This window comes from Equus quagga, chromosome 1, assembly GCF_021613505.1.
Source record: "Equus quagga isolate Etosha38 chromosome 1, UCLA_HA_Equagga_1.0, whole genome shotgun sequence".
In the NCBI taxonomy this organism is placed as follows: Eukaryota; Metazoa; Chordata; class Mammalia; order Perissodactyla; family Equidae; genus Equus; species Equus quagga.
The window spans coordinates 68,532,202-68,559,029 of NC_060267.1; the positions used below are offsets into that span (position 1 = coordinate 68,532,202).

Sequence of the window (26,828 nt, forward strand, 5' to 3'; positions counted from 1 at the left end):
AAGCCAGTATTTTCAGTGTAATTATTACTTGTCCTCAATCTCCTGCCTCATGAGCTAGAAGAGAAATTCAAAAAGCTAAACTCACAGCTTTGACCACCACTCCAACCAGTGCTGATAATACTTGTTGCTCTTTCTACTCCAGTGATCTCTTTCTTCATATGATAATACTGTACAGACTCCTTAACTTCACATCCAATTTTTCTCTTCTGAATTACTGCAGGTCTAAAAAAGTAAATGGAAAGGACCAACTGGACAGAGATTGAGTTTATTCTGCAGGGACTTCCTGAGTACCCAAGAGCTGGAAAACTCCTTTTTGTGATGTGTTTAGTGATGTACCTGGTGACCCTCCTGGGGAACAGCACCTTGATTATCCTAACTCTCCTGAGTTCCTGCCTCCACACACATGTACTTCTTCCTTGGTAATCTTTCCTTCTTAGATATTTGGTACACATCCTCCTTCATTCCCTGAACAATGATATACTTCCTGAGAAAAAAATATCTTATTCACTACATGAAAATTTCTGTCTCTTACACAATGGGGTCCACAGAGTGTGTGCTCCTAACAGTGATGGCATATGACTGTTACATGGCCATCTGCAGCCCTCTGAGATACCCTATCATCATGAGCAAGGCCCTTTGCATTCAGATGGCAGCTCTCTCCTGGGGATTGGGTTTTCTCAATTCATTGAGAGAAGCTCTTCGTGAAATACAGTTGCCCTTCTGCGGAAAAAAATGTCATTAATCATTTTATTTGTGAAATATTGGCCTTTGTCAATCTGGTTTGTGCAGAGGTTTCCTGGAATGAGATCTATAACGTTGGGCATAATATGTTTGTTTTCCCCATTACTGTTGATTTGTATCTCATACGTTTTCATCCTTTCCACTGTCCTAAGAATCAATTCAGGAGAAGGAAGAAAAAATGCCTTTTCCACCTGCTCAGCCCATGTAACAGTGGTGATTGTGTTTTATAGGCCAATCCTCTTCATGTATATGAAGCCAAAGTCCAAAGACTGCTTTTGACAAACTGATTGCTCTGTTCTGCGGAATAGTCACACCCATGCTCAATCCTATCATCTATAGCCTGAGGAATACAGAGGCGCATGGAGCTATGAGAAAATTGATGACTAGACACTGGTTCTGGAGGAAAGGAGGAGAAACTTACATCTTTTGGTTCATGCACAAAATAAGCTCGTATATTAGAGGCAAATATTTTTAATATAAAGAGAGGAAAAGAAATAAAATTAATATGTACAATCACAGAATTTGAGAGTTGGAAAGTAATTTCAAGGTGATAATCTAAGTTTATCTTTTTGTGAAATTGACTGTTATAAAAATGTAGAAACAGTTGGTCTAAGAAGCGAGAGCAAACTTTTAGAAACAAGAAAAAATTGAAATTAAGCTTTTCCGAGAAAACCCAGTGCATATGTTTATTTCACAAGTGTTTTTCAGTCCACTTTTTGAGAGAACTATCTGAGTTCATGTTTTTCTGTTTGTTTATTATTGATTTGTTTTATTTCAGGAACTTTATCTGGTCCCTAGCCAAATTTTTAAGGTACACATTTCCCCATCTTCTTCCCCTCTCCATGTTTCCCCCACACCCTTGGCACATGCTGTGCTCCATTCACTATGTAGTTATCCAATTATATTATGTTCTTTTACAACTAACGACAATAGCATACGCCACTTCATCCCCATCATCACATTTCTCCTTCTATAGTAACTTTCTAACAACCTCGTTAAAGACAGTTCAAGTGTCATTTCTTCTGCAAATCCTAAAACTTACCCAGACTTAATTATTACCTCCTCCAAGCTGACTTGAACGTTATCTCCACTATAGCAGTTTTCCTTTTATACTATAATGATTTGTTACCTTCTAAAATCTCCCCAATGGCAGAATTGCCTGTTCTCTGTATGACCCCAATGTCACATTAATTAAAACAGTACATAGCAATTAACTGTTGGATTAATTAATTAACTAAAGTTTTAAAAGGATAGTAAAATATAGCCCAAGTACTTGACATAATACAAGGGGATAAGTGAACATTAATTCATGTATTATTCATATACCAATTGACCAATCGAAAAGCTTTTGTAAACCATCAGCTAATTTTAAATGTATGGCAAAATAAGTGCAGAAAAAGGATTGAGTAAAATATATTGAAGAGGTCATTTGAGCTGGATCAGACAAACATTATATGAGTGTATTTTATTCTCTAATAGGCCATTGCTAAGAAAAATGTATCAATTGTATAAATCCTTTTTTTTTTTTTGCAGGGAAATATTCTCCCTGAGCTAACATCTGTTGCCAATCTTCCTCTTTTTTTTTTTCCTATTTTGTTTTCCCCCACCAAAGCCCCAGTACATGGCTGTATATCCTAGTTGTAAGTCGTTCTAGTTCTACTTATGTGAGCTGCTGCCACACTGAGGCAATTAAGAGACAGGTGGTGTGGGTTCTGTGACACAGGAAGCGAACTTGCACTGCCAAAGCAGTGAACACCAAACTTTAACCACTACGCCATCAGGACTGGCTCTATAAATCCATCCTAAAGAACATTGGCAATTTCACTCTTTCAGAAGCAGTAGTCTCATTTAAAACATTTCCTTTAAAAAAAATCCCCTTGAAATTGCTAGTGGGCAATAATATATAGTTGTATTTTCTTGTATAATCCCATATCACATATATTTGTGTGATATATAGCTGAGCTTGCCTGATACATTGTCATAGCCTGTGCTGGATGAGAAGAGCATCTATGCTCGATGGCCGCCAGGCAAAGGTTCTAGTAACCCGATAGTGTTCAGGAGGGCATCCTTGCTTGTTCTTTTATTTTTGGTGAGGAAGACTGCCACTGAGCTAACATCTGTGCCAGTCTTCCTCCACTTTATAAGTGTGTCACCACCAGAGCATGTCTTGATGAGTGGTGGTAGGTCTGCACCCAGGATCAAAATCTGAAAATCCTGGGCTGCCGAAGTGGAACACGTGAACTTAACCACTATGCAAGCAGGCCAGCCCCCATCCTTGCTTGTTCTTGACAGTGTGATGTTTTGGAGACTGATTGGAGTAAGGGAAATGAAAATGTGGAAGAGAATGGCTCAGCTCAGGTTGTGAGAGTCCAAGAAGGATGAAAGGGGCATACACACAAGAGAGTGATGTGGATGACAGCACCTAGTTGAAGATCACATCTGCAAAGGAAGGCACCTGGCAGAACATATTAGAACACAAACAGGCTAGGGAAAATGTCAGGCTGCCAGGGGGAGCAGGGCAAGTGGTCAGGCATGAGTTGTCAGAGCCTGAATAGGTGAGAAAGACGTCCACAGGGGAATGATTCAGATCACAGATGTCTAAGCCTGAGAGGGGTGTAGAAGGAGTCCCTGAAGAAAGACCTAAATGGAGTGAGAAGGGCACACCTAAGGAGGAGAAAATAGTCAAGTCTGTCAACGCCAGATCAGGCTGAAGCAGGCATCCCTGAAGTGGGATGCCTTGACTGAAGTGTCAGATTTCAAGTAACTATAATGGATGCTAGTCCAGGGACAATGGAGTGATAGAGGGTAAAGTGAAGCAAATAAATGGGAGATTAGTTACTTATAGGAAATAAAACAAATAAGCGAATATCTTAGGTATAATGAGAGCCAGATTTCTTACTGTCAGAGAAGGAGGTATAAATATGGAAAGGGGGAAAAGTAGAATAAAACCTATGGTATTGGGTTAGAATTGGAGAAAGTGTGAAGTCATGGTTTTCAAAATATATATAGAATGAAGTACATATACATATAGAAAGATAAATAGAGATGATAGCTAGATATAGGTATACATATAGAAATTAATATGGATCTAAATGTGTGTGTAAATATATACATCCATATATACATACAAAATCATACATTTATTCTGCACATATGCCCACTGAGAAGGCCTGGGAGCCATGATATGCTAACAGTAATTGTACATCTATTGTACATCTGTACAGGTGATGCAGCAAATGTAGCACCAGATCTCGATTTCTAAATGTACTTTTCCACTAAAAAGGAACCAGGACTGATTCTAGAAATGGTGAAAGGAAAAATCTTGATTTTGGAAGGTGTGGACATTGGGTATAGAACTCTAGATTGACAGTTTGTTCTCTCAGAACTTTAATGATGCTCCTCCATTGTCTCTGGGTTGCACTGTCCACGGGGAAGTCCTGTCATTTTAGAGAAGAACAAAGATCTCTTCCAAGAAAACAATATATCTCTTTTTCTGATTTTAAGCAACATGATTATGCTGTCCGTTGGTGAGATTTTCCTCATGTTTGTTATTCTTTTGGTTATTGAGCTTCCTATGTCTGTATGCTTATTGTTTTCATCAAATTTAGAAAATTTCCATCCATTATTTCTTTCTTTAAATTTTATTCTGCCAAAGCTTTCTCCTTTTTGGACTCCAATTACATGTATATCAGACCACTTAAAGTTGTCTGACAACAATTAATGGTCTGTTCACTCTTTTTTCAGTCTTTTTTCTTTGTGTTTCATTTTGAAGAGTTACTATTGCTCTGATTCCAAGTTGACAAATCTGTTCTCCTCACTGTCCAATTATTTTAATTTCATGCCAAGTATATTTGGTTTATTCATCTAGATGTATTCTTCATTTCTAGATCTTAGATTTTGTCTTTTTAAAATATCTTCTATATCTCTAAATGTAATCTTTTATATCTCAAAAGACAAGCTTGAATATTCCTCTGCCTTCTTGACTATATGGAATATAGTTAGAATGATTTTTAATGTCTATCAAGTAATTCTATCAGTGTCATTTCTGGGTCTGTTTTTTTAAGATGTTTTCTCTTTTCCAGCTTTATTGAGGTATGATTAACAAATAAAAATTGTATTTATTTAGGTTATACAATGGAGCTTTTTTAAAGTGGAAGATGTGCTAACTTTATTCCCAACCTTGAGCTCTGAAAATGATTTCCTCTAGTCCCCTTGAGTGATTCTTTCCCAGGCCCAGTTAGTTTCCTCACACACCTGCAATGATCAAAACTCAGTTGAAGACTCGAGGGGCATCCTCTTAGATTTCCAGAGCTCTTTTTCTGTAGCTTCCTCCTCCCTGGTATTTTGTTCTTGAAACCTAGCTGCCTTGCTCTCCCTGGCCTCTCAACTCTATCCTCTAAACTCAGGGAGACTCCATGTGGTTCCCTCTCCCTATATTCTTACCTGGAAACTCACTCAAGGAAGAAAACTTGGAAAATTATAGCGCTCATTTCATTTGTTTATCATCTCTGAGGGAGCATTGGCCTATGTTGCTTGATGTCCAATATCATAAAATTAGTTTTTCATGTATTTCTTCTGTTTTATTTTTATTTTTTCAGGTAGAAAGGCAAATCTGATCCCTGTTATTCCATATTGGTCAGAAGCAGAAATTGAAATCCTCCTCATTTAATCTGTTTTCCCCAAGAGGAATTTTTTTAGTATAATAGTGTTGGTGACTATGGAGTAAAGCTGGAAGAGAGAAAGAGAAAGAGAGACAGAGAGAGAGAGAGAGATCTTGGGGTACTTTATACTTATATCCTTAAGTACGGCCAGAGTGATAGGCCTAGCCTTGTAATACACTAATAGACATTGCTCCACATATTTGAAATAACAGGTAAATTCAAACTAACTGAAGCTAGAGTCTAGCCAGAAGAAAAAGATCAAAAACTGATTGTATCAAAGTGATAAGCCCCGCTCTCTAGCTGATTGAGAGGTGATTTTTTGGTACTTGCAAGCAAGAACTTTAAAATAATTATTATAAATATATTAAAATAATTATTATAAACATAGAATATAAATTATTACTATTTCATAGAAGATGAAATTAGACTAGATATTAATGAAATTTCTTAAGATCACTCAGCTCATACAGAAAAACCAAATTTGAATTCTTTACTCCAGATCCCATGTGTACTCTTCTTTTCCCTACACCACAGCTCAGACCAATTATACGAAAACATTGCCAACCATTTTGTAGACATTTGTCCTAAACTTCTCCCTAGACAACATCATTCACACTTAGGGCTCTATTTTCATCACTGTGCAAAGGAATTCCCAATGTATAGCTTTACTCCTGATTTCTATTCTGGACAAGAAATAATGCTTTTAAAGTCAACACTTAGTGGTCACTAGTCTGTCTTCAGCTGGAAGTCTGATCATCAACGTAGAGTCAACCAGTCAACCAATGTACATCCTTATCTTTGTGAAGTCGTCATCCGTATGCTTCTCCTCTCATCCATCAATAGCTACACTGTAACATCTTTACTTAGACTAGTGGAATAATTTTTGATGACTGTCCGTATCTGAGAGATCCTCAAATCCAATCCTACAACCCTGTAATTCCCGTATTCATCCTATCTTCTTCATGCCATTGCTTTCTTCATAGCCTCTGTGGGCACTGTTGCAATGGACCTCTAAGTCATCTCTCCCATTCTCAATCACTCCTCCATACTGTCACAAGCCCAGTCTTTCCAACCTAAGAACTTAACCTGATCATACCACAGGAGTGTGAGAAAATCTTCACTGACTTTCCATTTTCTACAGAATAAAGCTCAGTATTACAAGATTCTTGACAATCTAGCCTCGTCAAACCATTTTACTTCTGTCTTTCAAGTGAATGCTAATCAATAGTCCTGAAAAGATCTCTCCCTTCCCTTGCTTTTGATAACAATTGCTGGTTTTGAATTTATTTTCTCATTTGATTGTTAGAACAATCTTTTCATTTACACATTTCTGTATCCATCTTCCAAATGAAGTAATCAAAGCACAGAGAGGTCACATTCAGTTTTCCAAGGTCACAGAGCTAAGAAGCAGAAGAATAGGAATTAAATCCTGAGCTCTTTGGTTGTAAGGCTCATGATCTTTCATAACACCACATCACCATTCCTCCTGAAGTAATAACTAAATTGACAAGTATTGACATTTTAAATGGGGACAATATTTTTCACAAATTTTTGTTTTTCCAATGAGAGTATGTAGAACATTAGGTAGAATAATATGCTCTGTGATTTTAATTGAGAATCAAGTTTTCATACACTTATTTTATTGTGCTAATGAGAGTTCAGTAGAAAGGAAAATGGACAGAATTTTTAAAATTAATATCCATTACCATATGCACATTGCTTCTCACTTTGTTTACAACCCTTTTTATTTATCATGATATGCCCCTATTGCTTCTTCAATATAGAGGCATTCTAAGTATTGACTTTAAAAGCATTATTTCTTGTATGGAATATACCATTAACCTTGACTTCTAATCTCTCCTTTTCATTGTATTAAAAAACAATAAGTAATCCTAACCCCAGCCTGATACTATTTGTATTAAAATAACCCATTATGAAATATGAAAAAGACTAGTTATGGGCAATAAAAGAATGAGAGATCCTTGGTGATCTAGTGTCTGTGCTACTGAAGTTGACTAAAATCAGGCAGAGCAAGCCACAACACTAATTCCTATGATCCTATCAAAAGCCCTAAGAGGTCTTCACAAAGTGAAGGCATCATCATAAGCTTATAGATAGTTAATGAAGTAAATTTCAGAAAAGTACACACTTGGAGATAATAAACCCAGGGCCAGACAACAGAATATTTTAAAAGAAATACAACTTTAACTTAGGAAGCCACCATATAGAAATAGAAACTTGTGAGCCTTAAATACTTTCTACCTCCTCGTGCATAGATCAAATTCACCCTGCCCTAATGCAGGCAGTCAAGGTGAAATCTCTGAATGAGAGAAGAATGAGTGAATATTGCTAGCTGGAATTCATAATTACCTTAAGTCTAATCACTGGGGTAGCTGTTCCATACGAACACTTATGTATACTCCCCTTCTATTTATTACCTCTACTTTCTCACCTTTCTATTACTCTTCCAAAGGCCATATATCACTGCCTTCAATGATTATCATGGGATAACGATTGGTCAATCCTTTGGCCCCAGTCTAACTACTGTCTTGATGAGGTTGTCACGTTTGGACAGACTAGATAAATCTTTGGTATGACTTTCCCGTGTGCCCTAAAATTAACCCCAGAACTTCTGCTATATCTTTCTTCTTCACCAGTAGGCAACCCTCGACCTGGGCCCAAGCCATCAAAACAATTCTATTGACTATGGTGACCACTCTATGATAAAGAGCATATAAATTTTGCACATTGATCTCACATGTAGTCTTCTGGTCCAGAGGGATATGCAAACACTATGAAAGCTGCTGAGTGTACATTTTTTTAATTCTTTGCATACTGTGGTTTACATAGTAAGATATAGTCATATATTTCAATAATTTATACAATTTAGTGGGTTAGAGGTATCATAAATTCTATAATATAGATATCACGTCTTTTCTTTCAAGTGCTGATGGGTTTATTTATACCCATGGATTCAAGGAACCAGGTGTCAGGGAAAAGCACAATTAAAAATGGTGCTAGTAATTTCACTGAAACACCCTGTAGCCTCTTAGAATTTACAAAATAATGTCAGCATCCTAAGACCAACAACATATCAGTAAATTCTGACTTTTTTTCCTGACTGGCACTCCTCCTCCCACTTCTATTCAGGATATATTTGTGCAGACCTTTAACTTTTGTACATAGATATCCATGTCACACGCATCTATCTGCATGCACAAATATGTCCACACTTAGAAACATAGCCACACATTTGCAGAATATGTGAAAAAGAGACTGCATTAGTTTTCTAGGGCTGCTATGATAAAATACCACAGTTTGGGTGGTTTAAACAAGATAAATTGATTTACTTTCAGGTCTGGGAGCTAGAAATCCAAGATTAAGGTATTGGCTGGTTTATTCCATTCTAAGGCCTCTCCTTGGCTTGCAGATAGCCACATTCTTGCTATGTCCTTTCCTCTCTGTGTGAGCATTCCTGGTGTACCCTTTGTGTGTCCAAATTTCTTCTTCTTATCATGACACAACTCAGATTGTATGAGGGCCCACTTGAGCAGCCTCATTTTAACTTGTTCACCTCCTTAAAGGCCATGTCTCCAAATATAGAAACTTTCTGAGATACTATGGAATAAGAGCTTCAACATGAGAGTTTTGGAGGGACACAATTCAGCTTAAAACAGAGGTTAATCATAAATCAGTTTAAAAATCTACTAGAGTTCTTGCATTTGTACATTACACGTACACACTTTTAAATACTGAACAATACACTAAAATGCTTAAAGTTATATCTGTAACTCAAAACAAAAATTAAAATTTTCATCATGAGACATAAGATTTCAGATATCCTTATGAAAGACATATCTATATTATCTTAGGGTTTCACTGACCAGTCAAGGAGGAGACTTAGGACTCACACATCTCATTTAAAATAAATGTTTTCTCTCATTATCCCAATATTCTGTTGTATATTGACCACTAACCATTACTTAGATAAATGTTTATTGGCTAGGGATGAAAAGAGCACCAAGAGGGCTCCTAATCAGCAATTTTTTCACAGTCACTTTCACCTCTTTGTTACATAGACTATAAATGGCAGGATTCAACATGGGGTTTAATCCAGTATACACCAAAGGCATAAATTTATCTATTTCCTGTGAATCTACAGCCCAGGGCTTCAGGTACGTGGAAGTAGCTGTCTCATAGAACAAAACCACCACCACAGTCAGGTGGGCTGCACACATTGACCATCCACTGAGCTGATTCTTAGGATGTTGGAGAGGATGAATGCATAAGAGATACAAATGAGGAGCATTGGCATCGGAAGAAGCAGCACGCTGACCACCAGCATGATTAACTGCACCTTGGAAGCATCCACACAAACCAGTTTCAAGACACCCAGAATTTCACAAGTGAAATCATCGTTGATGCTATTTCCACAGAGATACTGATGCAGCACAGACATGGTTTCCATCAGGGCAGTGAGGCAGCCTGTCACCAAGGAGACACTTGCAATCTGTACACAAAGCCTCTTGTTCATGATGACAGGATATATCAGGGGGTTTCAGATGACGACATACTGAGCACACGCCATCATGGACATGAGCACACACTCAGTGGAGTCCACAGCAAGAGAAAAGTACATCTGAGTGGCACATTTTGAGATTGAGATGATATTTTTCCCTGAAACAAAGTTTGCCAGCATTGGAGTGAGAGCAGAAGAGGTGTACCAGATGTCCAGAACGGAGAGGTTGCTGAGGAAGAAGTACATGGGTGTGTGTAGGCGGGAATCCAGGATGGTGATGGAGATCAGAATCATATTACCCAGCAAGGTGGTCAAGTACATCAGCAAGCACAGCACAAATACAGTGATTTCAACTTTGGGGTAGTGAGTAAATACCAGGGAAACAAAATATGAAATGTGGTCAAATTTGTCTTGACCATTTTATTCCTTCTTGTTCATCTGTAGTAGTGAATGAAAGTAAACGTTGTAAATATTTAAATAAGCTTTACCAAGTTTCAAGAGGTTTATGTTAGGGATACTTTAAAAAGATCATTATCCTAGCAGTACCATATGGATTTTTCATTCATGTGTCTACATTTACTGAATACGCTATAAGTCACTGATGATCTAGAGCTGAATTACCTAAAAGCACGCTCAGACAACTCACAATAAAATACAAGAGCTAGTCAAGTAATAAACAATCACAATAACATAATATAAGTATGCTTCATGGCACTAGGCAGATACAGAGTAAGTATCCTAACTCTATGTTGGAGGCACTTCTCAGTGAGGCATTTTAAGACTTGGCTCGATAAAAACATGCATTGGACCTAATAAAGTTAAGGACCAGGGGCGGTTTGCTAGGCAAAGAAAAATTCTTTGTAAAAGTTGCAGTGAGAAAGGATTTGGTTGCAATTCATAAACCTGTAAATTATGTAAGATAACAGATGGGTATGCTGCAAACTGAGGAGCAAAAATAGAAAATGGACAAGAGGCCTATCACTACAACACTACCTCATTTCTGTCTCCAAGAAGGCGTTTTGGAATATGGAATAACCTTGAAGTCATACTGTCTTAGGAAGAAAATCATTTTCAAATCTAAGTATTTTAAAATACAAATTGAATTACTTGCAATATATCTGACAATTGATCACATATGGAGACATGTTTAAAAACCAATGTCCTAGCAAATAGAGTTCACATGAAGTCAGTCGCAAATGTATACACCTAACATTCTCACGGTTGCCTAATTCTCCGACCTTATCGCCCAACACTCTACCTCCACACTCTGGTCTGAAACAACAACCAGCTCGTGGTTCCTCATACTTACCATGCCATTTTACATGTTTATGTCTTTAACCTACAGTTTATCTAGCTGGAGTGCCTCTGCTTCCCAGCTCCAATCTTGTCTTTCTTGAATATTTTATCCAATCATAAGAACTGTATGTCATCATCTTAAATATGACTTCATCGTTTGTACATAATTATGTTACTCAAGTATCACACTGAACCATAGCCATATGTGCACATGCCTATTGCTCCTACCACTAGACTGTGAGTTTCTAAAGGGCTTGTTCCCCTTAGTACTGGCAAAGTATTAACTCACATTTAAGAGTTCTAATAATAATCGCTGCCTTGAACACGGTAAGTTTTTGATACATGTTCAGATAAGTACATTTTCAATATAGTTCTCTGTTTCAACATAAAAGCTTGAAGAATTCTCAACTTCTCACATATATCTGCAATCTGATCTGTGACATTAAAGAATTAGCTGATTACGAAACAAAGCTGATGAGCTCTTAGCTTTAAATATTTGATGTAGAGTGAGAGGGGGAAGACAATGGCCACTTGCACTCAGGAGAGGTAGAAACCATTCCCAAACAATCATCCTCTATAGGGAATTAGAGCACTGTCCTCAGAGTCTGAGACTTGGACTCCAGATCCAACCGTGCTACTTACTGGCATGCAAAGTTAGGCAAATCACTTGGAATCTTTGAAACTCAGTTGTCCAGTCTACACAAGGAGGATGATAATTCCTATCTTGTGCAGATCTCAGAGATCTAGATTCACTTGTTTTAAATTCTCCCTCCACCACCCCAATTCCACAGCCTCTCTAATAATTCAGAGAATCACAAAGCATTCATGATTTCATGGTCTCCCTGCTTTTCAGAACCACAATTGCCTGTATGCTGCTTCAGTCTGGCCCACATTGACTCAGATAAAAAACTTCACACCTTCCTCATAATCTACTAAAATTTCAACCCTCAATCCATGGGTGAGTGTGAAACACTTTACTGATTATTTCCAGAAAGGTGAAAGTTAGACATTTCTGGTCACCTAAGTCCATGTTGGTCAGCACACACCACCACTTCCACTGAGGGTTTCTCTAGTGGCCTTTCCCACCCAGCACCCAGTGTCCTTGCTCCAGCTCTGGCTCCTCTCTTGCCCTCCCCTTTCTCTTCTCACTTCACCACTCTCTTGTCCTCCCTTTCAGAAACAAAACACTGGATTCTTCTCCTTTTCTCATGCAGATTGAGTCCCCATCATTCCCCTATCCTTGTCTTACTTCTCTGTCAGAGTTTCACCTATCCCAAGCCATTTTATGCAGATACTTTCTTTTTTAAAATAATTTCCAATTTCTGTGCTAAGATAATTGTTTTTCAACACATTGCATTCCTTCTTTTCCAGAATATCAGAGCCGGTAAAAACTCAGAGACCTTCTGAGCCAACCTTCTCATTTTAAAGTTGAGAGATGCTTAGAGGGCTTTATGACTTGTTTGATGTAAATGAGAAAATCTGGAGCTCATAGCCAAAAGTTGTATTCCATATTCAGGACCCATTTTTTCAACCTAATATTTTTCATATGAACTAGTACTTCTTTTTAATGTAAATATCTCTATTCTGTTTCCTAACCTAGATGAGACCCATCAATAGATTTTGTAAATCTGAGAATACAGAAAAAGATGAATAATGTCTGCTTCCATTTACCTCAGCACATGTGATGAGCATCTTCCTTCTTTTAGAGTTAAAATTCATCTTCAGCACAGTGTTTCTCGTGAATCTGGTGCAGTACTCAAAATAGTAAAATATTCTGAATTTTGTAGCTATGATCATATTCTATGAAAACTATTTTAAAGTTGGTTGTGCAGACATATGCTGTTTAGAAGACTGCAATGAAAAAGGATATGGATGTTCTTGATTTGCAAAAATCAACCCAAATCTTGCCTGATTCACAAATCTCAACATACATAGTTCCTATTAATTAAAAACTTAAAAATTATGTCTTAACAGGAATCACGACAAGAAGATTTATTCTGCCAAAACCATGAGCTATGATCTGCTCCAAAAAATGTCCAAAGCGTTATCCATGGAACTAAGACTACTAAAATCTCCTGTTGCTACTAGGAACCTTCCAATTCCCTAAACAATTTAATGTTGTGATTCTGAAACATAAAGAAGACAAGAATCTTTCCAGTTCTCAAGGGTGTGATTCTCCAAGTTACACTCACTAATTCAAAACAAACAAACAAAATAAGTAAAAAGTTTTAAATTATTTCAAGTCATTTAGCCCAGTAAAAAGCCTGATTCTTGAGCAGCATCTGTGCAAGCAGAACTGGAGGAGAGGATTTGCCTGTTCCATTCCCTCTGCAATTTGCCCTTGAATTACACAGCAAACATTGCAATTAATAGAACTGCAGGAATGCCTTCCCATATGGCCTCTGAGCTTGTAAAGTGACCTATTTACTTTCAGAAATCTCTCCAATTATCTCCGTTATCTAAATAATAAAAGATATAACATCCTTTTTGAGCTTTTAAATGCCCACGACATAAAGAGAGAACGTTGATCAATCAGATATCTATGATTATCAAATGCCCCTTGAATAGACTAAGTTCCTAACACAATGTCTTTGTTTTTATAGGTTACATCACAATCCCTGAAGAAGTAATACATTGGAGTGAGTGCTGGATTTAAAGTAAAACAGTTGTGGATTGGACCTCAGTTCAACTATTGATTAGCCAGGAGATCTTATATAGTATATAGTTGCGGTATATTAATTGCCTTAATGACCTAAATTGTTCACATCTTTCTAGGTCCACCTATTCTGATTTTGGCTCTCAGCACGTGACTTGATTTGGTCACTGGGCATTTTCAAATATAATGCAAGCAGAGACCTGTAAAGCATTTACATAATTAGATTAGCCCTCTCTCTTCCATCTGTACTGTTGTTCATGAGAATACGTCCACATTAGCCAACTAGAGGATGAAATGCACATTAAGCAGAACTGAGTTGTCCCAGTTGCCAAATCCAAGGTCATCATAGGTGAGCCAGTGGTCAATCAATTCCCAACAAATAAGTGAGCCCAGAAACAATCAATGAGCCAACTTGTAGCTGATTTGAGATGCAAGGATAATCTAGTTGAGATCACCTGGCTTCAGCCCAGATACGCTGTATCTTGTTGACTTTAATAAATGTTTATTTTGGTATACTACTGAGATTTTATGATTATTTATTTTGCTGCATCATTGTGCCAACATAAGACTGAGGTAGCAATAGATGCTTGCATTTGTATCTAACATGGACTCACCTGGGCCTTTACCCATCTTAAAAGAATCACAATTTTATTCATTTGTCTATCCCATTTTATCCATAGGGGAATAGCCTGAGTAGTCCAAGCTTCTTATCTTACTTTCTAAAAGCCTTACATTTTTTGCCTTCATATTGAGAAATGGAATTAATACAATCCATCTGGAATTTATTTTTGTGTCAAGAATGAGGCGAGGGTCAAGATTTATTTTTTACTATGAGGATACTGTTTGACTTAACATGACTTATTGAAAAGATCCCTTCCCTTCTGCACTGCAGTGTCACTTTTGACATAAACGAATGGATCATGTATGTGTGGATCTGTTTTGGGCTTCTTCTGTTCCACTGATCTATTTTTTCTATCCTCACACCAGTACTACATTGTCTTATTAGCTATAGCTCTGTAAGTCTTGATTTCTGGTCTGCTAAATTTTTTCTTCTTTATGGATGGTTTGGCTGGTGTTGGCATTTTTATATTTTAATATCTGCTATCAATTTTCACAATATACCTCCTAGAATTTTGAGTGGGATTGCCTTGAACCTTCATGTCAATTTAGAGAGAATTGATCTCTTTATCTTATTGAATCTTCCAATTCATTAGAAAGATGGAAACTTCCATTTACTTTGGTCTTCTTTAATTTCTCTCAATAATGTTATGTTGGTTCTTCTTGTGTAAATATGTTATTGCATTAGATTTATTCATATATTTTCATGTTTTTAGTGCTATGATAAATTGTGCTTTAAATTCCATTTTCTGCTTTTTTGTTATTGGTATGTAATGATTTTTCTATGCTGAATTTGTATTCAGCAATTTTGCTACATTCACTCTTTAATTCCAATAGTTTGTAGACCATTTGGAGTTTCTCTGTACATCGTGTTGTTTGCAAATAATGACAGACTTATATTGTGTTTTATGTCATTTGTCATTAATTGTAGTACCGATTATGAATTCCAGTACAGTATAAGGGAATATAAGTGATGACAGTATGCATTCTAATCGTTTTACTTTGTTTATTGTAAATACTGATATATATGAATTTTTATCTAACACTTTACTTTTTTTCTATTCATCCCAAGTGTTCTCTGTTATCCTTTGTCTCTCCTTCCTTGCTTTCTTTGGAGCAATTTGTCATTTCCCCTTCATTTATTTATTTATTTACTTATTTATTTATTTACTTTTTTGGGAGAATGCTAACCTTAGAGATAAAAAATACATATCCCTGACCTATAAAGTTATAATATATATAGATACTTTTTATCGCTTTCTACAAAGTACTAAACCTTTAACTCCACTTAACCACTCCTAGTTTTTGTGTTATTGTTATTAAGTTTTAATTCTACATATAACTTAGACACTGAAAACATTATGATTGATGTTTGTATGACTTGACATTCATTTAGATTGACCCATACATTCATCCATCCCCATGCTTTTATTACTTACTATTTGTTTCTATCTGAGCTCATTTTCCTTCCACAAGAGTAGTTATCCCATTAGGATTTCTATCAAGGCAGGCCTGCTAGAGGTGAATGATATGTGTGTGTGTGTGTGTGTGTAGGCAGATTTGGAAGAAGGGGTCTGGAAAGGTTTTCATTTTGTTTTCACTTTTGAGAGATATTTTCGCTGTGTATGTAATTATTGGTTGGCAATTATTTTCTTTCAGGGCTTTAAAAACCTTTGCTTTATATTCTAGTATCCATGGTTTCTGTTAAGAAGTCACCTCTAAAGCTTGCTGCTGCTGCTTTGAGGAAATGTCTCTGTTTTTTCCTTTAGCTGCTTTTGATATTTATCTTTATTGTTGGTTTCTGAAATTTTTCAATGAGGTTCTTAAACGTGGCCTTGTTTTTGCTTACCTTCTTGATCTTGTAGATCTCCTTGAGTTTTTGGTTTGATGCCTTTCATAAATTTGACAAAATCATTCAGTAATAGCTGTTTGCTCTTCTACCTCATTTCCTCTTTCTCCTCTCCCTCTGAGTTTTCAGTTATACATATGTTAGACTTTTCCAGTATGTCCCATATAGCTCTTACAGCCCTTTCTGTGTTTTCCTTCCTTTTTCTTCTCTATGTATTAGTTGGGACATTTTCTATTGATCTATATTCCAGTTTGCTAAGCCTTTCTTCAACATTGTCTAATCTGTGGTTAAGTTCATCTACTTACTTCCTAATTACAGTTGTATTTTTCAGCTCCATAGTTTCTATTTGATTTATATATAGGTATATGATTTCCAATTCTCTGGTGAATTCCCCATCTTATTATCTGTGTTGAGGGACATGTTAACATCAGTTATTTTTAAATCTGTGTATGATAACTCCTGTATTTGGATTATCTGAGGGTCTTTCAATTGTCTCTTTTTGTCTCTTAGTCTTATACCATAGCATGCCTAGTAATTTTTTTATTAAATATCAGATATTGTATACCAAAAGAATGCACAACGTCTGGATGATGTTTTATTTACACAAAGAGAATTCACTTTAGCCTCTGATAGGAACCTGGAGTAGGGAAGATTGCCTTATATAAAAGAGGGACTGAGATAATTTAAAGTTGGATTTCAGATTTTGTGAGGCTTACCCAAAATCTGGTCATGTCCTTTTATTTAGATTTATCCCTCTATGGTTTGAGCTGAGACCTTGGAGTTTAGATAAGGCAGCTTTCACCCTCATGGGTCTCAGACTTTAATTGTTATCTCATAATCACCTGGGACTGCTGATCCCACCTAACATGTTTAGTCCCTTTTTGCTCAATTTCCAGACTTCTTACTCTGAGAAGCCTAAGAATCAGTAATTGCCTCATGTGGAGAATGGATGACGGCTGTTGGGATCACTTATCTGTACCACCTTTCAGTTTGGGACCTTGGCCTCCCTTTAGTTCAGAATGTGATATCTTGGCACATCTAAAATCCATGATTTTCTTTCCAGATCCATGAGATTGCCAAAATCTATTCTCACTTGTCTACTTCTAAGCAGCATCCCTCTGCCCAGTTTCTAGCCTGTTAACAGGCAACAATGAAGAATCAGCAAATGCCCCAAAATACAAAAGTGCAGCACGCAATGTTTGCCTCACTTAAATGAGCCTCCCTTCTCTCCAGAATCTTAGCTTTTGATGTCCTGACTTCCTCAGAAGTGATCTCATTCATTAAAAATACATATTATCCTATCTAGCTTTTCTAGTTTTCTTAGTGGGACCAATAGCTACTCCCCTCAGATGTTCAATATTCTTAACTGTTTTTTTACATTTTTTAATCTGCCTCCTTACTAGAGTGTAAGCCCTATGAGGGCAAGAATGTTTATCTGTTATGTTTACCAATGTATTATGTGTGCCTGAAAGAGTGCCAAGAAACTATTAGGCACAAGAAAACATATTTGAATTGAATTGAATATCTTTGGGAGCCCAATATATGATCTATTGTGAAAGAAAGATTTCCTCCAGCTTACTGCTCTGCAAACATCTACTAATTTAGAGTATATGAGTGTTTGCTCCCTTGTGCTACCCTATTCTGCTTACAATGGATATTCCAGATTAGGAAGAAATGTTAACCTTGGGTATAGTTGTTGAAGAGCTGATCAATATTTATTATTACAGTGGAGTATTCAGGAGCTGAGAAAAAGTAAGGTAAAATGAGATAATTTCATTTGAAAAATTTATTGTTGCCTGCAAATGGCTCTGGACTATTTAAAACTAGGTTTTGGCTTCCTTAAATATCAAGATTCACCTTGAAATACAAACAAGCAGACTGCAGAAAATATAAAATATTTCTAGTTCCAAAATATTATGGCAAATTTAAAGTCTATTTTCTTAGTACCAGTTATAAATGAGCTTCCAGGAATCCTATAAAACATACTTCTAATTATTTTAGTGAGACAGAATAGGTAAAATAAAAATAAGTAAAAAAACATCTGGTCACTCTCTAATGTCTAATACATGTAAAGAAAATTACAAATTTCAAAGTAAATTGTGGAGAACATTGTTATAATAGAGTATCTAGGTAGACCTGATCTGGCCAGTATATCTACAACGTGACCAAGTCTGAGACAGAATTACTTCTTTTAAGGTGATGGAGGGCCAAGATCTCAGTAGAAAGCTTCACATACTTTAGCACAGACCAACATCAATTGTCCTGATGATTTTATGTCCCAAGCTACTCTCTGCCCAGGGTCCAGTTAATGGGTGCTCATATATTGTAGAGATTGTTTAAAAACTTAAGGTGAAAACAACGTATCTGAGGACAAAACTCTTTATTCCTTGGGGAGATGAGAAACTGCTCTGATGTATACTAATTGAGACAGTGTTATTAATGATAGGCTGACATCTCTTCTAACTGGATCCGAATCTTAAAAAATGAGCACATCTATACTGCTCAATATGTATGGATCTATTAATTTATTAAATTCTAATAAATAAGGAACTAACATTTGATCCAGCAATCCCACTTCTGAGTCTATATCCAAAGTAGATGAAAACAGGATATCAAAAAGATATCTGCACTCACATAATCATTAGAGCATTATTCACAATAGCCAAGATATAGAAACAACATCAGTGCTTGTCAATGGATGAATGGATAAAGGAGATGTGGCATATATATATATGGAATATATGGCATTCCATACACAATGGAATATTATTCAGCCATGAGAAAGAAGGGAAACTTGCTATTACTATTTGGGACAAAATGGATGGGCCTTGAGGGAATTATGGAAAGTGAGATACGTCAGATAGAGAAAGACAAATAACTGCATGACATCACTTACATGTGGAATCTAAAAAGTCCCAAGTTATAGAAACAGAGAGTAGAATGGTGGTTACCAGAGGCTGGGTGGTGGGGGAATTGGGGAGATGCTGGTTAAACGGTACACACTTTCAGTTAGAAAATGAATAAATTCTGGGGATCTAATGTCCAACATTGTGATTATAGTCAACAATACTGCATTATGTAATTGCAAGTTGTTAAGAGGTGAGATCATAACTGCTCTTGGCACAAAAGAGAAATGATAATTATGTGATGTGCTGGAGGTGTTAGCTAACACTTTGGTGGTATTCATATTGTAAGATATATATGTGTATCAAATGTACACAGCATACGCTGTAAGCTTAGACAACGTTATATATCCATAAAAAAATATAGAATAGCACATAAAACATATAGCTTCCAAGTTTTTCAGGTTAAAAGGACAGAGAAAGAGGTTAGGGAAAGAGGACTCAAGCTCTGCGTGCTTTCACGATCCTTTATTTCTTCAGTGGTCCTTCAGTGAAAACTAACGCTGCAAACAACATCTATAAATACTAAAGCAACGTATAATTTCACAGTATACAAAATATACAGCAGCCTTTGAGGAACTAAATGTATATGGTAAAACTATCAATCTGCCCACAAGTATATATGGTGAGTGTCTACCATGCTCAAGGCACATGTTGAGATGGTGCTGTGACGCAGAAAAGTAAAAGTTTTATGCCATAAAGTAGTTTTCAGTCCCCTTAGGGAAACCTGTTGCGTAAACATATCACAGGCAATGAATAATATCATCTTGCTCTTCAGTTACTCAGTCTTTAAAATGAAGATAATAGCATATTTCAAAAGAATGTAATAAGTATTATATGAATCAAATACATGTAAAGTGCATAGAAAAATTCCCCCTCTCCCACTCAGTTGCTATCATCTATTATTATCTGGCATTAAATGTCAGATGCCTGAACAGCATAATTTACAGCATTTAGAGTGAACTAAAGAAGAAATATGTAGAAGGTTAAAAAGGATTACCAATTTGGAAAAGTAAGCTTGTCCTAAAAAGCTTTAATAGAAAAATATTGAGAAAGCAAGATTCATTTCTGTGACAAAAGTTGAGTTTGAATGCAGACCTTTGCTATTAGGGTCAAAAAGGAATTGTTTTTGAGAAAAATTACATTCTGTTCTACATGCTTCAACTCTGACTTGGATCTAGAGGGAACATAAAGCCCAGTTTTGATTTTTTATTGATATTTAATTGTCAGTTTGAATTATTTACATTCTTCTAACCTAACTTTCCTGAATTCATTGCAGAGTGGAGATGAAATACTCTAAAACCTCATTACAGGTTCTTATCTGTGAAAGACGGGGCAGTGCTGCAAATAGATGGCAGGAGCTGGAGTCACAAAAGCTGGCTTTGAGATCTATTTTACCTTTTCATATGCTGGCTGGACAACCTTTAACAAATAGGTTAACTTTCAGAGTCTCAGTCGTTCTATGTCTGTATAATAGGAATAATTGTAGTAATTTACGGTAGTATTGTGAAACCACTTAAGATATTTGAAAATATCATGCAAATGAGGCAATTTATCCTACTAATTAGGGAAGTTTTCAGATACTTTCAGAAAAAAGTACAAAACTTACTAAAGACTTTTTTCCGTTTATTTGAGTCTTATTTTCAAATATTGTGGTAGTGTAGATGGTGACAAAAGTTTGTTATTTGAGTTGCATTACAACAAGAATATACCAATTATTTGATATAATTGGATCTAACTACATTCTCCCTGGAGTTTTGGAAAGTTTTCAATCCTCCATGTTTACATCCTAACTCTAGTTTATTACAAATATTGAACTCCTCCCTGGCTCGCTCCCCCCAAAATTTAAATTGCCTTCTTGTGCTAATGGCTGGTCCTTTGGAGGATGTTTCTGGAGCTCAAACTTAGAGAAGCCCTTAGGTAACCACAAAGGCCCCAGGAACCTATGGGTGACCTTACATATTTTTTTCTGAGATTGAACTAGAAACTTTGGGCCTGAGAGTCAATATTTTAAATAGACTCATCTATCAATTTTACTTGAGAAGTAAATTAGTAGTAGGTCGAAACTGGGAGCAAAGAATGATAGTTCTGTGCTTGCTTTCAGAATCTCACTAATATCCCCTCACTTTATCCTGCAAATTATTACATAAAATACAGAGCATTTCTTCAGGCTGTAAAGGAAAGCAGCTGTTAAGGAAAAAGACTGGTCTCAAATCAAGAAAAGGAAACTGTTCCTCAGGCTCAGAGGTACATAAATGACATCATATTCCATCTTCTCTTGTAAATATTGTTTTTCAAATTATGGGTAAAATATCAATTTTATGCACTTTAACTGGATGTATCTACTTTTCTCATGTGTCAAGTTTGCATCATTTAGTTCATAAAGCTTTGCATGATATTTTAGACCATTGCTGGGTAATTTTCACAACAAAATCTTAGGTAGGAATTGGCCTCATTTAAAGAAGAGAAAACAGGGTATTCCAAATCTTTGAATTTTAATTCTAGGTACTGTACAATCCTTTTGCCTCACCTACCTCTTCAAAAACATATTTTCTGCCTCTCCTGCCCGGCTCCAGCAGAGAGAATGAGAACCTTAGAGTCCTCTGTTTGCTGATCTTAGAGATGTCATTGCAAAACAGGTATGTTCTCTCTCATTTTCTTCAGTAACCAAGCAATTTGAATACCATTTTTGGACCTATCATCTGCTGAAAGAACTAATTCTCTGTCTGAAATAGATGGAACTGCAACACAATTATTTGACCTTCTTCAACAGTTGCTATGACTGCCATGTTTAAAAAAAGATTTTAAAAATAGCTGACATATATCACCAGTATGGTTATGTTCAAAATAATTGTTAAAGTGAAATTAACCAAGACAAACATATGATTCCTATATCTAATTCTGTAAGTATGAATAAACATAAACAAACTCTTCCATTAACCCTTTCTGGAAGCTCCTTGTGCCAGGATCACTGTAATCAGTACCTCTTTCTCCTAGTGTCCCTAAGTTCCAGAGTGAGTTTTAATTCCGGAAAGTAATTGTGTGAAAGCAGAAATTCACCACAGGCCCCTTATTTCTGTCTTGTGTTGATTCCACTGACCTGGATTATCTTGCCTAACAGAAATATTCCAGAAAAAAAAAATCTGAGCCTCTCTTCCATCCATTCCTACGTTGTGCTAAGTGCTTTCATTTGTAGCAGAAACTTGGCTTAGTGGATCAAACCTGTGGATGTCACATTCTTCATGTGTCTGTTGTTCTGCTTGGATTCCAAGTTTGCTTAATTGAGACTCTCTCCAATTGTCACTAAAACTAAGAAGACTTAGCACGTGTTTCCCCATCTGACATAATATAGTGTTTTGGAAAGAGTGTGAGCTTTAGAGCCAGTCAGCACCTGCATCCTACACAAAATTAATTAGGAACAGAACACTAAGTCATTGACCTTCTCTCAGCATTGCTTTCCTTGTTTCTCAAATGAAAAGGCAGCAGCTTAAGACAATTCCTTTTCAGCCTCAAAGTTGGAAAATCATATGGAACAAAAACATTAAATTGTTTAACAAATACTGAAATATTGTACAAAGAATTATTCTTTGGCCTTGAGAAAAATAGACATTACAATGACTTTATTTGCTCACCACCATCTCCTCACCACCAACTCTAGTTGTATTGCCTAAGATACACGAGGCTACTGCTACATACGTGTTGAAAAAATGAACAAGCATTTGGATATTACATTTAGCTGGCAAAGCACTTTCATTGTATCATATCATTGCTTTCTATCGTTACATCTATGAAGAACCTATTGGTAATTTCACACACAAGGAAACCTAGACTCTGAAAAGTAGTGCAGCCTGAGGTCACCAACCCTGCATGTGGAAGATCCAGCAGTTGGGCTTGGGTTTCCTAAGAATGTCATTTGGAGTCTCATATACTTTTAACTGAAACTAATTATGACCCAAGGAAGAATAAAATGTATTTTAAGTTCCTACTCTACACCATAAACTGATAATATATGATAACAATTAAACTCAGACCAGGCTGCCCCAATACATAGGTGAGCACACAGTTCCTGAGAGAGGCTAGAATGAGCATAATGTCACAGAGTTCATAAGAGATGCAGCCAAGAACTTTTTCAGCTCATCTACATTTGACTACTATTGTTTACAATGTCTGGCACACTCTGGGGCATCTAGAGGAAAACTGAGGACAAATGAATGTATCCTTTTTTACTCAGCGAAAAATGCCTTAATAAACTCATTATTTCTAGACGTTTTCTAGGGATTTGAGGTGAAGGCTCTCTTAAAAAAAAAGTCATAAATAGTAGGAGGTTAGATTCCTATGACCCCCAGGGCATCAATCTTTTAACTTATTAATGAAGATGTTTTTATTTTCCTCTGGGCATGTGTTGGAGTACCCTTCATACTTGGAAATGAAAGAAACTGGAAACCTGGGCAAAATGCAGCAGGTGATATTACCTTAGTTAGTTAATAACTGAAGCAATTAGTTAAGACCTTGCTGTGAAGGACCCATAGAGCTTTGGTCTTCACTTCAAACTGAAGGCAGATACGCTGGAGTTTTCCCAACTACTACAAGACTGAGTTGAGAACCCAGAGGAACCGGGAGGATTGTGTTTTTGCCAAGGGCAAGAAAAATTTTGACATCAGTTTGACCTAAAATGAACTCCTGTGTGTCTAATTCCAAAAGAAGATGAATTTTGAGTCAGGTTCTCTACAAGCTAGAGGCGGAGCCAATGATAGCCCTGAAAAATGATGGTTACAGACCTGCTAAGCACAGGTCACAGTTCAATATTGGTGAGAAAAGTACATGATCCTGAAGATCCTCTACATTAATCTTTTTTTGTGTTTTCCTCCTTAGAATTCCCTGCTGAAAATTCCAAATGTTCCAATTGCCTACAGAAATTATGCTTCCTTAATACTACGTTTAATATACCTCACAAATTGGCAAATATTTGTCACTCTTTTTTTTCTTTTTCTGACTATTGCACCACTATACATTGTTTTCTTGTCTACAAGCCCCACAGATGCACTTTCACCTCAGCCCATTACCTAAGACTATTCCCCTTCAGTTCATGAAGGCCAGATTCAACTGATGTGATGAAATCTTGTCCTAGGCCTCTCTCAGATCATCTCGCCTTCTTTGAAGTCTGTTTGTACTTACTTCTGGAACTTGAGAGACCATGTGTAGTGATTCAGAGGTTTCCCACAAGGGAAGCTGGCTGGTTTTCTCATCACACAGCAATACTACAGTGTGTTTTTGTTTTTGTTTTCACCAAGGTGCGCATTCTGTTCCTTAGCCCCAGAAACTCAAAATTGATTTGTTAAAACAAGAAGAGCCTGGATCTCATTCACAGGGATTGATACTCCTATGAAGCAGTCTGCCATGCTTTCCAATGAGAAACAGAAAGGCCAGTGGGGAGCAGCCACTTAATTCCTCTGCTTAGTCCATTCCTTCGTTCTATGCAAGTGACCTAGATGCTGGCTTCTCATCAGAAGGGGAAAATTGGGTCAAATCAAAGGGGTTACTTATATGAATAGCATATTTAGGGGAATTTGGATAATAGAAATGCCAGATTCATCTCATAATGGATAACCTTTCCAATGGGATCACAAGACTTGAAATCTGTTGTATTAGCACTGCCTCTCACTGACCCTGGGAACCTCCTTTCATTCTCTGTTGCTGACCATTTTATGACTGACTTTTTTTTTCTTTAAATAGACTTAAAACTATTTTTTTTAAATATCTGGTCTAACTAAGCTGTAACCCATTTTTTTCATTTTAGCGACTTAAATTATTTTCCTCTGATCCATTATGTGTTGTTTTTATAGTGTCAGAAGTCAATTTTCCTTTTTTTTTACATTTATGATAGCCCCTTCTATTAAACTACATTTCTTTATATTATTAAGTTCATAATAGATTACATCAATGTGAGATTTCAGTTGTACATTATTTCTTGACTGTCACCACATAAGTCTTCCCCTTCACCCCTTGTTCCCACCCCCTACCCCCTTCCCCTGGTAACCACTGAGCTGTTTTCTTTGTCCAATACTTGTTTATATTGCACATATGAGGGAAATCATCTGGTGTTTGTATTTCTCAACTGGCTGATTTCACTTAGCATAATTCCTTCCGTGTTATTGCAAATGTGATGAATTTGTCTTTTATTCTGGCTGACTAGTGCTCCATTATATATGTATATACCACATCTTCTTTATCCATTCATCAGTCATTGGGTACTTGGGTTGCTTCCATGTCTTGGCTATTGTGAATAGGGCTGCAATGAACATAGGGGTGCATATGTTACTTTGGATTGTTGATTTCAAATTGTTTGGGTAGATACCCAGTAGTGGGATAGCTGGGTGATATGATAATTCTATTTTTAGTTTTTTGAGGAATCTCTATACTGTTTTCCATAGTGGCTGCACCAGTTTGCATTCCCACCAGCAGTGTATGAGGGTTCCCTTCTCTCCACACCCTCTCCAACATTTGTTATTTTTAGTCTTAGTGATTATAGCTATTTTAACAGATGTAAGGTGGTATCTTAGTGTAGTTTTGATTTGCATTTCCCTAATTATTAGTGATGTTGAACATCTTTTCATGTGTTTATTGGCCATCTGTATATCTTCTTTGGAAAAATTTCTGTTCACATCCTCTGCCCACTTTTTGAGCAGGTTGTTTGCTTTCTTATTGTTCAGCTGTGTGAGTTCCTTATATGGTATGGAGATTAACCCCTTGTCAGATATATGATTTGCAAATATTTTCTCCCAATTGATGGGTTGTCTCTGTTTTGATCCTAGTTTTTTTGCGTTGCAGAAGCTCTTTAGTCTGATGAATTCCCACTTGTTTATTTTTTCTTTTGTTTCCCTTGTCTGAGAGGACATGGTATTTGAAAAGATCCTTTCTAGATCCATATCAATGAGTATACTACCAATATTATCTTCCAGGAGTTTTATACTTTCAGGACGTATCTTCAAGTCTTTGATCCATTGTGAGTTTATTTTTACATATGGCATGAGGCAGTTGTCTACCTTCATTCTTTTGCATGTGGCAGTCCAGTTTTCCCAACTCCATTTATTGAAGAGGCTATCTTTTCTCGATTGTATGTTCTTGGCACCTTCATTGAAGATTGGCTGTCCATAAATGTGTGGTTTTATTTCTAGGCTATTAATTCTGTTCCATTGATCTGTGTGCCTGTTTTTGTACCAGTACCATGCCATTTTGGTCAGTATGGCTTTGTAGTACATTTTAAAGTCAGGGATTGTGATACCTCCAGCTTTGTTCTTTTTTCTCATAATTGCTTTAGCAATTCGGGGTCTTTGATTGCCCCATATGAATTTTAGTATTCTTTGCTCTATTTCCGTGAAGAATATCATTGGGATTCTGATAGGGATTGCATTGAATCTGTAGATTGCTTTGGGTGGTATGGACATTTTAACTATGTTTATTTTTCCAATCCATGAGCAAGGAATCTCTTTCCATCTCTTTACGTCATTATCAATTTCTTTCAGATAGTTTTCATTGTATAAGTCCTTCACCTCCTTGGTTAAATTTATTCTTAGGTACTTTATTC

General features: G+C 36.6%; 2 pseudogenes; one reads left to right on the forward strand and one right to left on the reverse strand.

Moving 5' to 3' along the window:
• Window positions 1-234: 234 nt before the first annotated feature.
• Window positions 235-1,216, forward strand: LOC124246060 (olfactory receptor 13C2-like; annotated as a pseudogene).
• An 8,181-nt stretch (window positions 1,217-9,397) lies between these two features.
• LOC124246140 (olfactory receptor 13F1-like) lies at window positions 9,398-11,561 on the reverse strand (annotated as a pseudogene).
• Between the last annotated feature and the right edge of the window lie 15,267 nt (window positions 11,562-26,828).